This window comes from Triticum urartu, chromosome 1 (genome assembly GCF_003073215.2).
Source record: "Triticum urartu cultivar G1812 chromosome 1, Tu2.1, whole genome shotgun sequence".
In the NCBI taxonomy this organism is placed as follows: domain Eukaryota; kingdom Viridiplantae; phylum Streptophyta; class Magnoliopsida; order Poales; family Poaceae; genus Triticum; species Triticum urartu.
Genome location: NC_053022.1, coordinates 24,304,641 through 24,318,142, shown reverse-complemented (window position 1 = coordinate 24,318,142; position 13,502 = coordinate 24,304,641). Strand labels below are relative to the sequence as shown.

At 45.8% G+C, this 13,502-nt stretch overlaps 1 pseudogene; it reads left to right on the top strand.

Moving 5' to 3' along the window:
- The first annotated feature begins 284 nt into the window (after positions 1–284).
- LOC125543911 lies at positions 285–4,339 on the top strand (annotated as a pseudogene).
- Positions 4,340–13,502: the final 9,163 nt, after the last annotated feature.

Below are 13,502 nucleotides of genomic sequence, written 5' to 3'. Positions count from 1 at the left end.
TCCCTCCCGTCGGCGGGGGGCCGAGATCCTCCGCACCTCCATGGCCTAGAGGCCATCGGAGATGGGACGGACCAGCGGCGGCGCCGATGGAAGAAGAAGAGCTTTTGTTGTGGAGGAGGAAAGAGATTACGTATTACATGTATATTGCTACTATTATGAATGAATACGTGGTTCTCTTAAAAAAGGAAGAAAAAAGAAAGAAAGAAAACAAGCTGGTGTTTGAGGGGCAGATTTGATGTCCGTGTGTGTATGACACCGGCCCCCGAACACACAGAGCCTGGTCTTGCCAATAGCTGCACGCGATCCAATCCTCCGTCGCCGCCGGAGATGAAGCCTTTCGTCCGCGGACGCTCTTCCCGCTGGCCTTTCCTCGATGGCGTGGGATCCCGTCCACAGCGACGGCTTAATCATTCAATCATTCGCAAGTTCAGAAAGAGAGCCCCCATCAATCACTGAGCATCTACAGTTCCGCAATTGCTCGGAAACTCCCTCGGCTCTACAGCGATGGGCCAATCCCAAGCCCATGGCAGTCCACTACATCCATCCACAGATCCCACCCCACCCCATTAGCTAGGTTTCCACTCTCCAGTCTCCACTCCATGGCGGCGGCGGCTCTCCTTCCCCTGCAGGCTCGCGGATCTCATTGACGCGCCCGGTCACCCTCGCCAAACCGAGGCTGCGCTGCGCTCGCGGTGCGGCGGCGTTACACGGCAATTCGGCTGGACATTGTCATTCCGGCGGGTATGAGTTCTGTGCTGCTCATGCTCTGCTTCATGTTTTGCTCGATCCGTGCTGCAGGTGTTTGATTCTTGTTCTCGTTCGTGCTATTGATGTTTGAGTGGTGGCAGCCCAAGCTTCTCCGCAAAGACTGAGCGTGGTGAACCCGACAGGGCGGGAGGTGAGGGAGGAGACCTATGGCGCCTGTGGTGACCCCCGCACTGGGCGCGCTGGGTCCTCTGCTTGGGAAGCTCGCCGAGTTGCTCGCCAATGAGTGCGGCCGCCTCAAAAGGGTCCGCCGCGAGATCCGATCGCTCCGGACAGAGTTTACCAGCATGCATGGTGCGCTAATGAAGTACACCAAGCTAGAGAATGAGAATCCTGATGACCAGGTGAAGATATGGGTATCGCTGGTCAGGGAGTTGGCCTATGATACCGAGGATCTTTTTGACAAGTTCATTCGCCACCTCGGCAACGGTGAGAGTCATGATGGTGGCTTCAAGGAGTACTTCCGCAAGACTGCTAGGCGTCTAAAGACGCTTGGAGCTTGGCGTGGGATCGCCAGCCGAATTGACGATCTGAAGCTACGTATCAAGGAAGTGAAAGAGCTCAAGACCAGCTACAAGCTGGATGATGTTGCTTCTAGCACCCCGGTCCATGCAACCGTGGATCCCCGGTTGGCTGCTCTTTTCGCCGAGGAGGCACACCTTGTTGGCATTGATAGTCCAAGGGACGAGCTTGCCAAGTGGATGCTGGAAGAAGAAAACAAGCTTCATCGCAGGGTGTTGTCGATTGTTGGGTTTGGTGGATTGGGAAAGACAACACTGGCGAATGAAGTCTACCGCAAGATTCATGGGCGTTTTGATTGTCATGCTTTTGTGTCGATCTCTCAAAAGCCAGATAGAAAGAAAATCATCAAGGATTTAATCTCACAGGTGTCTTGCAATGCTGAATTCACAAAAGATATGGATACTTGGGATGAACAGAAATCCATCTCAAAGCTAAGAGAACTATTACAAGATAAAAGGTAATATATGGTATTGCTAATTATTTTCTATGAAATATGCGTTATGTGCAAATATCATTATTCTAGTTAATTGTTTCGAGGATGTAATTTTGATGTGCAGAGTATGAACTCCATTGCACCTCTAGTTGTGCTTGCCATTGCATGGTTTATAGGCTGATAGGAATTTTACGATTGTTTTTCTTTTATAGTGCAATTATATCTATATCCTAATTGATTTATACTCATACTCCCCTGTATTAGGTATCTTGTCATCATTGATGATATATGGTCTGCATTAGCATGGAAAGCAATCAACTGTGCTTTTCCAGAGAATGATTCTTCAAGCAGAATTATAACTACAACACGCATATTAGAAGTAGCAAGATCTTGTTATCCAGATCGTGCTGACCGGATCTATGAAATGACACCTCTAAGCGACATCCACTCTGAAAGACAATTTTTTAACAGAATCTTTGGTCCAGATGACCGCTGCCCTGATATGCTTATTGAAGTTTCAAATACTATCTTGAAAAAGTGTGGAAGCCTACCATTGGCTATTATCAGTATAACTGGTTTATTAGCTAACAAGACCACGTGTCAAAGAAGAGTGGGAGAAGGTAAAAAGATCAATTGGTTCTGACTTGGACGGAAACCAGAGTCTAGAGGGAATGAAAAACATACTATCCATGAGCTATAATGATCTTCCACCAAACCTCAAGACTGTCTTGTTGCACTTAAGTAATTTCCCTGAGGATTATGTGATTGACAGAGAAAGGTTGGTGAGGCAATGGATTGCGGAAGGCTTTATTTCTGAAGAGCGTGGGAGGAGCTTTCAAGAGGTTGCAGAAAGTTATTTTTACGAGCTTATCAATAAAAGCCTGGTCCAACCAGTGGACATTGGTTATGATGGGATGGTTCGTGCCTGTCGAGTTCATGACATGATGCTTGAACTTATCATTTCAAAATCCATTGAAGAAAATTTCATCACTGTGGTGAATGGCAGTCAGACTGTTTGGGAAAATTCTCAGTGTTCTATTCGACGATTGTCGATTCAGGACATTGACCAGGAGCTTGCATCTGTATTGGCAAAGAAAGAACTAAGCCATGTCCGATCTCTTATAATAACAGCATCAAGATGCATCAAGCACTTGCCCAGTCTTGCTAAGTTTGAAACTTTACGTGTACTAGATTTTGAAGGTTGTCGGGGCCTGACGGAGTATGATATGGATGGTATAGAAAACCTGTTCCAGCTAAAGTACCTAAGCTTTTGCGGAACAAACATATCGGAACTACCATCTGGAATTATGATGCTACATGATCTAGAGATGCTAGATTTAAGGGGTACAGCAATCAAAGACTTGCCGGCGAGAATTGTTCAGCTCACTAAACTACAACATCTACTCCCTGGCAATCATTTATGGAAGATACCAATCGGGATTGGGAATATGACAAACTTAAGGGAGATCTCAGGCTTTGATATTACCACGAGTTCAGTAGGTGCAGTGAAGGAGCTAGGGAGCCTGATCAATTTGAAGGTACTCCATGTATGTTTCACGGAGAAAGGTGAAGAATCTCATGAGTACAAGAGTCATCTAGAGATGTTTCATTCCTCACTATGCAAGCTTGGAAGCCACAAACTCCAGTCCGTGTATATAAATGGTGGTGATTCATCTCCATTCGAGTTATTAGATTCCTGGTCTCCTCTTCCATCTTGCCTCCAAACATTTGTGATGGGCACCACCGAGTACTGTTTATCAAAACTGCCAAAGTGGATTACTCCAGCACTCACCAGTCTTGCATACCTGAACATTAATTTAGGTGTAATAACAGAGGAGGCTCTTGGCATACTTGGAGAGCTGCCTGCACTACTTTCTCTGAAACTTTATACCAACACGGTCCATAAAGACAGGCTTGTTTTGCAAGGCAGAGGATTCCGATGTTTGAAGGAGTTCGTTTATGAACCTTTTGATGAAGGTGCAGGGATCCTTCTGTTTGAGGAAGGGGCACTGCCAAAGCTCGAGGAGTTTATGGTGCAGTTCTTTGTGTCAATGGCAAAGGCATATGGGTTCTACTTAGGTATTGAGCACCTGCCGTATCTGAAAGATGTACACGTTATTCTTCAGAACCGGGATGCCACGTCTTCTGAAGCTGTGGCTGCAGAAGTTGCCATAAGGAAGGAAGCAAATCTCCATCCCAACCATCCCAGGTTAACTCTCTTGGAGATGGAAGAATGAAAGGAGGTATGGCTACTTTTATTATTACGAAATTTAAATAGTTCATGCTGTCTGCAATCAAGTTAATTGGTTTTCTCCTTGAATGTTATATGTATTTTCGCCATATCTTCAAGAAGCTTCCTGACGGGCTGATATTTTCTCTCTTTAGGGATGGTGCTTGAAGCTATCATTCTCGTTGCCTGAAGCTCAGATAAAAGTGGTCTCTATAGTTGCTATATGATTTATGATATTCATTTTTGCTTGACGTGTGAAATGGAAACAGACTGTTTCAATTTGTTTACTGCTGTTAAGAGTTACTCCCATCTGCATTACATTAAGAAGATCTCCATCTGTGTGGAACTTGATTGTAACTTAAATATTCAGACAAAAATTGGTTCACTCATGAGTCGCTCACGACGTTAAGTCGTTAACTACCTGGTTATATGCAAACGCTTCGTTGATTCAACCAGCATCCAGAGTTCTACATGCTGAAATTCAGTCATGGTTTAGTTAGTTGCAAATGGGAACTTGTAAACTACTCTTGTTGTGTATTAACAGTTGAGGTTTCACTGGGCGCTCTTCACTTCATTATTCAGATTTCATTATGATGCGAAATCCTGCCGCTGTTTATATACTAGGCCCGGTATTACCGGCGTGTTTGAGTATGGAGAACTCCAAAAATGTGTCTCCTATCATTGACCTTGTGCCTATAGGAGGAGGTAAGGTAAATGTACTCGGGCCTAGTTTGACAACACAATAATCAGTATTCCAGTGTCTGGTCAATGAATACTACAGATTCAAAAAAAACACAGTTTCTTTCTCAGTCTGGTCAAGAAAAAATAGGCCAAGACCTCTTTTTTAAATACTGCAAAAACACTACGGTATTTGTGCGAGTATGAATTTTTTTTAAGCCGTGGTGTTTTTTGATGTCAAACACATCAAAGTTTCTAAAACGGTGGTTCCGAAGAGCATCTTCAGCCGTTCGGCCCCTCAAGAACGCTTTTATGTGAAAAATAACGCCTCTTGGGGGCCTACGGGCGATAATTTCGGCGGGGGTGGGGACTGATTCCTAGCCGCGCCCGCATCGGTATGAGTGATTTTTTTTAAAAGCCCAAATTTGACGACATTCAGTAAATTTGGACGAAATATAGGTGATTTCATTGATATTTGGTGAATTTACATATAAAAACATATAAAAAAAGCTACTCCTAGTTCATGCCGAGGAGTTGTAGAAGGCGGTGTAGTCGTCACAGCCGTTGTCGCCATCGCTCGGGGTGTCCTTGCTGCAGCCCTGCCCTGGATCGCCACTGCGGACTCGCTGGCTCGGCGCAGCGACATCGTCGTCGCTGTCGGAGAGCACGATGACGACGCCCTCGTCGAGGAGCCAAGCATGGCAACCATGGAGGCGCTGCAATGGATCTTCTCTGTTGGAGCCAGCTTCGCTGAGGAGATCCAGCTGAGCGGTGAGCCTTGCCCAGGGCCCATGTCCTCCTCGACCATGATGAGTGGGGCAGGTTCAAGCACAAAGACCTGATGAAACTGCATTTGCATCTCAAGGAACTGAAGGAGAGGCTGATAAACCAAAAGTTTCTGTTGGTGTTGGACGATGTGTGGCCGAATGCTATGAAGGAATGGGAAGCATTCTATACACCATTCAGAACTGGACTTGGTGGCAGCATGGTCTTGCTAACTACAAGATCTCCCAAGGTTGACTTTGTCAGCAATATTATTCCTGTTGAACTCAAAGGCCTACCTACTGATATATTTTGGGAGTTTTTCAGCAAGTGTGCATTCGGCAAGCATGACCCAAAGTCATACCCTGAGTTGCAAGACATTGGTCACAGCATTGCTGATAGGTTGTGCGGCTCTCCTCTAGCTGCGAAAACACTGGGACGCTTGTTCAATGGCAATTTGACTGAGCGACATTGGAGAGACATCCTGAACAACGAACTGTGGCAGCTATCATATGAGGAGAATGAGATATTACCGGCCCTTCAACTAAGCTACTTGTATCTCCCATGGGATCTAAAGAGATGCTTTGCTGTTTGCTCTATATTTCCGGAAGATTATAGCTTTAAAAGAGATGAGATAGTTGCATTTTGGGTGGCACTGTTTTTTTTATTTTAGAAAAGGAGGATGACCCCCGGCCTCTGCATCTGGGAGATGCATACGACCACTTTATTGATTATTCTCGACCACTTTATTGATTATTTTGGGTGGCACTGTGCTTTGTTGAAACTGACGGGAGCATGCGCCTTGAAGAAATGGGGTATCGACATATGGATGATTTAAGAAGCAGGTTCCTTTTTCAGATTGATCCCAAGTTCCCTAATGAACATAGATATGTCAAGCATGATTTGATCCATGACATGGCACAGTTTATTTCTGTGGGTGAGTGCTTCCTGATGCAAGGTTTGAGCTACATGGACCTTCATAGACAAGTCCAAACAATTCGCCATATGTCAATCGAGGTGGATAATGAAGCTCCGAGAAGAATAGGAGGCATTCTACATTTGAAGAAAATGCATTCGCTTAGGATTGGAATGAGACTCAAGGCTGAGGTTTCATGGTTCCACCATCTCCCCAACATTCTCTTTTTGAGCCTGAAGGGTTTCAAGCAGCTGGTAAAGCTACCCAAAAGCATTTTTTAGTTGAACAGCCTTCGTTATATTGACATATCTGATACTAGTATGCAAGAAATAACCTAGAAATTTTGGTTTCTTCACAGCCTACAGTACTTTTATGCCGATCGTTCATGTTTGGAAACAATTCATCTGGATGTGACAAAGCTAGTTAACTTGCGTCGTCTAGCACAGCTAAAAGAAGCCAGTATAGTGTTGTCTAAAATAAGCGGGCTTGGAAATATGCCATCTCTATAGAGTTTGATCTATTTTACAATTGTGGAAGGGAATGGGCGGAGAATTGGTGAGTTGAAGGGCATGAATCAGCTTAGTGGACAGCTATATATACGTCGTTTGGTTTACGTGGAAAGTAGGAAGGAAGCTGTTGAGGCTAGGCTTGTTGACAAGCAATATCTCAAGGATTTGAACCTACATTGGCAGGACGGTCGGTGCAAATTGAGGACCAGTCATAACGGAGTTTTGGAAGGCTTGCATCCTCCTTCGAGCATGGAACATCTTATAATTGATAAATTTGGGGGTGATAGCTTTCCTCCAAGTTTGTTAAAGCCCAAAAATCTACCTGCTTTAAAATCTATGAATATAGCTAACTGTGATGGCTTTGAAAGGATTGTATATGGACAGCTGCCGGACCAGGTCATTGTACAATCTTGATTGAAGGTTGCTGAAAGGACATGCGGTGCCCCCATGTGTGGTTTTGGTAATTGATGACATTCTCTATGGACTAATAGTTGCATTAAGTTATATTTGAAGGATTTGTCCATAGGCATTTCTTGAAGTCCATGTATTGGTTTTAAGGAGTTTATGAGTTGACCAATGTGCTATTAAGGAATTATCCAAAGATTGGTCATGAGTTTATGAGTTGACCAAGGTGCTATTAAGGAATTATCCAAAGATTAGTCATGTTGTGGTGTGCAAGTTCAAGTGGAGCATCACGAAGATATCATGCTTGAAGCTTGCCGTCCATTGTGGCGACAATGGACTTGTGAAGTTGTGCCAAAGAGTGGCTCACCCATAGTGGAGTATGGGGGAGCAATCAACTAGTCTTCACCGAGCCAACGCAATCAAGAAAGGTGGTCCATCTTGAGGGAGTCAAGATCGTCATCATCTAGCTCAAGTGGACTATGTGCAAGGCAAAGGTTTGCCCTTGATAGGTTTTCTATTTTCCCGGTCTCATGGTGGTAGTTGGGAGACTGGGTTATAGGATCGGTTGCCGTACTATCAAGGGGGCCTCTCGATGAGTAGCTTGATCGTATCGTTCATAGAGAGCTCAAACCATTGCATCATTGCATCATCTTTATTGGTTCTTGTTTGGTTCTTCTCCTTGTGAGATTTGGAGCTTATGGTCATCTTGATGACAAGCTCGAGTTCATCGAAAACGGAGTTCACATGCATCTTCTATGATGTTTTCAATGTTGGAGATCATGTCGGTTCTTCTCTGTTTGAGGTTTCACTCCTCTATTTGTTAGGCATACCTCCCCTGCCTCTTCTTACTATAACCATTTGCAGAAGCTGTTGGATGCTACTCATCGTCATCTATCCAACAAGCTTGAGTTTGCTCATTTCGGAGCTCATTTGCAGAAGTTGTGCCAGTTCTGGTTTTTCTTGGAGTATATTTGTTTTCGTGGAAGTGGCACTTGGGAGGAGTCAGCGGCAGTACCGCCAGGCCTGAGCGGCAGTACCGCTGACAGCCTCAAGCGGTAGTACCACTGTTCTCAGCGGTAGTACCGCTCGTGGTCATCAGCGATAGTACTGCTTCTGTTCTGCGCTGGTACCGCCTCAATTCGAGGGCATCGCCTCTCGTGTCGGGTTGGGCGGTAGTAGGCGCGGTAGCACCGCTCTCGAGCGGTAGTACCGCTCTACCTCCGCTACTAGTACCGCTCGGGGGCCGCCTCCTCCTTGCCCCTTCTTTCCAGCCTCTGTGCAAAGCTCAAGCGGTACTACGCTGGGCCTAGCAGTAGTACCGCTGCCTAGTGCGGTAGTACCACTCCATCGAGCGGTAGTACCGCTCTCTGCGGGCTGAGATGTGGGGTAACGGTTGGATTTTTTCCCACCTATAAAATGGGGTCTTCTTCCCCATTGAGCCTTATCCTTTGAGCTTGTGTTCTTCCCCCATTGTTGACCTTCTTCGAGCTTGCTAACTCTCAATCCCTTCATGGATTCTTGCTAGTTTTTGAGGGAAAAGAGAGAGGAGATCTAGATCCACATTTCCACCAATCACTTTCTCCTCTATGTGAGGGGAACCCCTTGGATCTAGATCTTGGAGTTCTTGGTGTTCTTCTTGTTCTTCCTCTCATTTTCCTCCCTAGCATTAGTCACTACTAGGGAAAAGCCTATACACAGAATCTTACCAGCAGCGCGCTTTAAATAAGGCACTGCTGCTAACTAGCAGCAGCACGCGTGCACAAACCTCACTGCTGAAATAAATGTATCAGTAGCGCACCCACTATAAGACGCGCTACTGCTATAATTGCCACGACGCCGCCGCGAGGCTAGTTCTAGCAGCAGCGCGCTAATATGAAGAGCGCTACTGCTAGGGACCATAGCAGTAGCGCATTTACACAATAACCGCTATTGCTAAGTTTACTAAAAAATTTAGTCCCACCTCGCTTTGTGAAGAGAGTTTGTACCACCTTAAATATGTTACTTCTCAAACTTTCACAACCACTTGGTCTACATTGAACTCTATGTGTAGAATTTGTGATGAGGACTCATATTGACAAATCAGATTGTACACAAAAAGATCATTGATGATCAATGTATTTTTTATGTCTATTTTTACATGCTGACACATAGCAGTAGCGCGCTCTTTGTGAAAGGCGCTACTGCTAGGTCGTTTAGCAGTAGCGCCTTTTGCTATAGCGCGCTACTGCTAAGCCATTCCATCTCCCCCCTCTCCGACCTATCCGATCCACTCACACTCACACTCACTCGATCTCCCCCTCAACCCCCCACGCCGGTCCTCCCCCGTCGCCCCTCCTCCGATCTGCGCCGCCGCCACCTCCTCCTTCTCGCTAGACTCGGTACCGGCCTCCTCCTCCGTCCTCCCTCTAGTCGCCGCTGGCCGGTCCCTCCTCACTCTGCCTTCCTCCTACGTCCTCCCTCCACTCGCCGCCGGCTGGCCCCTCCTCACTTCGTCTTCCTCCTTCGTCCTACTCTCTTCTCCCTCCTCGAGTCGCCCCTCCTTCTCCCTCCTCCCTCCTCCATCCACAACCCCTCCTCCCTGCTACATTTTGATTTAGTAGGCTAGTTGTATTAGTTGATTTAGAACATTTTGATTTAGTTGATTTAGTATGTAGTTGATTTAGTTAATTTAGAACATATTGATTTAGTTGATTTAGTAGACTAGTTGATTTAGTTGATTTAGTAGGCTAGTTGATTTAGTTGATTTAGAACATTTTGATTTAGTTGATTTAGTATGCTAGTGGATTTAGTAGGCTAGTTGATTTAGCTGATTTAGTATGCACCATTTTATTCTTATTTTTTCTGTACATGGATACGTAGATGCTTTTGTTTTTTTGTAATAAGTTATTTTTTGGCAAAATGTAGGTGCCAATTTAGTTAAATTTGCCACTTGTTTTTTTAATCAATTATCTTAGGCAATAGGGACCAAATGAGATGAAATGTCTTGGTAGGTGGTACCCTTATTTGGTACATATTTGTGAAAAGTTTTTTCGGCAATAGGTGCCACCGAAATGCTTTGTCCATAAAATTGCTTCTCGCGGAAGAACCAAAAATATCAGATGCTACTATTTTTCTTTCCTGTGAAATGAATCATTAATCCTTTGCTCATATTGCTTTAGGAAAATGGCGCCACCACCACCACCACTATGTCGACTGTGCAAGTCAAGATGCGCCAGCAGCCTTGCAACTGGCAAGCTATTCGGCATCTACTTCCAGCCGAGTTTTCGTCATGCGGCGGTAAGAAATTAGATGAAATGTAACAACTATTTTATTTTTAGTGTTGGCATTACTGCATTGTGTCATTTTGCTTTTTTTACACGGATCGTCCCATGCAATGTGAGGTTGAAATTCAACAAGCTGACAGGAGACACTGTGACATTTGAGGCTCCTGTGGGGCCGTACAGTATGGAGGTCGAGAAAGGACGCAATATGTCGCAGATTGGAGATGGATGGGCCCGTTTCCTTGCCCACATGCGTCTTACTGGTGGTGAGTTGATCAGCTTCTCCTTCAGAGCAGAAAGACCCAAGCTGGCTGTCATTTATCTCAACCTGGTGGAAGATGACGAAGATGATGAAGATGACGAAGATGATGAAGATAATGAGGACCCACTCGATGAAGATGATGAGAACCCACTTCATGAAGCCATCATAGCTCAAAGAATGAGGCTGAGCGAGGAGGAGGTGTGCAACCTATGGGACATAATTCCGCCACGTGATGACTTTGTCGGGGTGCCATTCGTGACCCGCCTGACAAGTACCATGGTCGATCGGCATGAAATGATATGTTATACGTACTGCCTGTAGTAATTTGATGATATATATGCTTTATTGTTATACTTACAAATGCAAATTAATCGATGATATGCTTAGTGAATCCGATGATATGCTTAGTGTAGAGTCCAATGATATGCTTTGTGAAATCTAGTTGATGATATGCTTTAGTGTAGAGTCTGATCACATGCTCTTATTAGTGTAGAATCCAAGGAACTATTAATAGTGTAGATAATCCATATATACTTATTAGTAGAATTCATGATTAGTTAGTACAAATGCGTAGTACTGTGTCCTTTGATAGTGGAGAAATCTAGACTTAATAGAAATATATTTGCAAGAGTATGTGCGAGGCTATTTATTAATTGATATGTTTTTCTTATTCAGAAATTGCCAAAGAACCTATCTGTGAGTTGTGGTATCGAGCCTGATGAAGAAGGCTCAGCTGGACTACGCCTTACCGCAAGGGGCTCTGTCACCACCTGTACTTACCGCATGGACACAGACGGCCGCACACACTTAAACTCGGTTGGGTGGAAGAGATTCCTCGTTGGCAAGAATCTTCGTGTTGGACAGGCCATCCTAAACTATCAGGAACACACACCGCCCAGGCTTGAGGATGATGATCGTCGTCGATATCATCTAGAACTACATATGTGTGTGTGTGGCTATATCATCTAGAACTACATATGATGATCGTCGTCGATATCATGTAGAACTACATATGATGATCGTCGTCGATATTATCTAGAACTACATATGATGATCGTCGTCGATATCACCTTGTACTGCTTGAGGATGCATGTTGAGTATATATGAAATTATTATCTAGTACTCCCTCCGTTCCAAATTACTCATCGTGGTTTTAGTTCAAATTTAAACTAAAACCACGACGAGTAATTTGGAACCGAGGGGGTACTACCTAGTACCTATAATGCTTTATGAAATTGATATCTAGTAGTACCTAGTATCTAGAAATTGCTGTTTATTGAAGCTGAAACGGGGTAGGAAGCCGGGGGGAAATGATGAAAGATATAGCAGTAGCGCGGGGCCAGGAAATCGCTACAACTAATTAATAGTAGCGCGTTCCGGAAACGCGCTACTGATACAGTCCATATAGTAGCGCGGGTACAGACCGCGCTACTACTAATAGTAGCTGTAGCGCCTTATTGGTAGCGCGGCTGCACGCGCTGCTGATAGCCTCAAAATCCGCGCTACTACCAGGGTTTTCCCTAGTAGTGGTTGCTTCGGTAGGATTTGAGAGAGAAGGACTTGGGCACTCCGTGTACCCTTGCCATTGCATTTGGTGCACCGGTTTGAGTTCTCCACGGTGATACGTGGAAGTTACAAGTTGAGAAGCTTATTACTCTTGGGTGCTTGGTACCCTTGAGCTTGTTCCTCTTGGGTGCTTGGGCGCCCTAGACGGTTGGTGGTGTCCGGAGCTCAATCATTATGGTGTAAAGCTCCGGGCAAGTATCGGGGTCTCCAATTAGGTTGTGGAGATCACCCCCAGCAATTTGACGGGTTCCGGTGACCGCCCCCAAGGGTGCCAAAGTGTACGGATTCGGTGACCGCCCCAAGGGTTGCCAAAGTGTACGGGTTCGGTGACCGCCCCAAGGGTTGCCATGTGCACGGGTTCGGTGACCGCCCTCAAGGGTCCCTTAGTGGAATCACGACTGTTGGGGAACGTAGTAATTTCAAAAAAATTCCTACGCACACGCAAGATGGTGATGCATAGCAACGACAAGGAGAGTGTTGTCCACGTACCCTCGTAGACCGAAAGCGGAAGCGTAGCACAACGCGGTTGATGTAGTCGTACGTCTTCACGATCCGACCGATCAAGTACCGAACGCACGACACCTCCGAGTTCAGCACACGTTCAGCCCGATGACGTCCCTCGAACTCCGATCCAGCCAAGTGTTGAGGGAGAGTTTCGTCAGCACGACGGCGTGGTGACGATCTTGCTGTTCTACTGTCACAGGGCTTCGCCTAAGCACCGCTACAATATTATCGAGGATTATGGTGGAGGGGGGCACCGCACACGGCTAAGAGATCAATGATCAATTGTTGTGTCCATGGGGTGCCCCCTGCCCCCGTATATAAAGGAGCAAGGGGGAGGAGGTGCGGCCAGGCAAGGGGCGCGCCAGGAGGAGTCCTACTCCTACCGGGAGTAGGACTTCCCCCCCCCCTTTTCCATGTTGGACTAGGACTTGGGGGGAAGGAGAGAGAGAGGGAAAAGGGAAGGGGGGGCGCCACCCCCCTCCTTGTCCAATTCGGACTTGGGGGCGGGGCGCGCAGCTGCCCCTTGGCCTCCTCTCATCTTCCTCCACTAGGCCCATTAAGTTACCGGGGGGTTCCGGTAACCTCCCGGTACTCCGGTAAAATGTCGATTTCACCCGAAACACTTCCGATGTCCAAACATAGGCTTCCAATATATCAATCTTCATGTCTCGACCATTTTGAGACTCCTCG